The sequence below is a fragment of the Eschrichtius robustus genome, chromosome 2, assembly GCF_028021215.1.
Source record: "Eschrichtius robustus isolate mEscRob2 chromosome 2, mEscRob2.pri, whole genome shotgun sequence".
In the NCBI taxonomy this organism is placed as follows: Eukaryota; Metazoa; Chordata; class Mammalia; order Artiodactyla; family Eschrichtiidae; genus Eschrichtius; species Eschrichtius robustus.
In genome coordinates, this window is record NC_090825.1 from 42,210,741 (window position 1) to 42,211,733 (window position 993).

General features: G+C 42.7%; 1 non-coding gene across 1 annotated transcript; it reads right to left on the reverse strand.

The window, feature by feature from the left end:
* Positions 1–301: 301 nt before the first annotated feature.
* LOC137760368 (small nucleolar RNA SNORA76) lies at positions 302–428 on the reverse strand. Its single transcript, XR_011073322.1, has one exon. It is a non-coding gene; the product is annotated as a small nucleolar RNA SNORA76 (small nucleolar RNA).
* Positions 429–993: the final 565 nt, after the last annotated feature.

The following is a 993-nucleotide window of genomic DNA, read 5'->3' on the forward strand; positions in this document are numbered from 1 at the left end:
TAATTAGGAAGCATCTTGGTGGCACCAGGCAAGAAGTGCCAATAACCCAAGTCCCGGTCCCAGCTCTAGTATGAGCCAGTTGGGTAAGCCCCTTCTCTGAGCTTCAGTTTCCTCATTTTCAAAACAAGGGGATGGCACAAAGAGAGGACACTCAAACTTACAGGGAAGGCACAGGATATGCAGGACACTAAGTAACAGAGACTGCAGGATCCCCGACATCTCCCAAAGAAATTTCAAACTTGGCTTTAAGGGCTGAGGCCTGAGTCGCTGCAGCACCTCACCCACTGGCAGACTGGCGATGCCGGCTCCCAGTTAAAAGGGCCGATGCCGTGGGGCCAAGTGGCCCCATTTATTCGCAAGTGTGGGCTCCGGCTTGGCAGCCTGACTCCAAAGTGCCACGCGCAGGCACGGCGGTGGCTCGAGGCTGCGTGTTAGAAAATATATTTATTTTTTTATATTAAGACATTGAGTTGTACTTTGAAGTGTTTGAGAAAAGAAGAATTTACCTGTACTTTTATATACATCTATTTTTATTTCGTTATTAAAATTTTCAACTGTTTTAGCCAGCTTAGGCTAAGTCATGCTGCAGTAACAAATGATCTCAAACCTTGTTGATGACACAATAAAAGTTTATTTCTTGCTCAAAAACAAAACAAAACAAAAACCAAGGGATTGGTCCAGAAGATTCTAGAACACCTCTGTCCAATAGAACTTTCTAAGAGGATGGAATGTTCTATATCTGTGCTACCCAATATGGTAGCCACCAACCATATGTGAATAGTGAACATCTAAAATGTGGCTATTGAGATCAAGAAACTAGATTTTAAATTTTAATCAATTTAATTTAAATTTAAACAGCTATATGTGGTTAATGGCTGCCATATTGGACAGCACAGCTCCAGAACATGATCTCCAAGAACTCTTTCAGCTCTGACATTCTAGAACTCTCTAAATAACCCTGCCTCCACCTCACTACTCCCATCACCAGACATT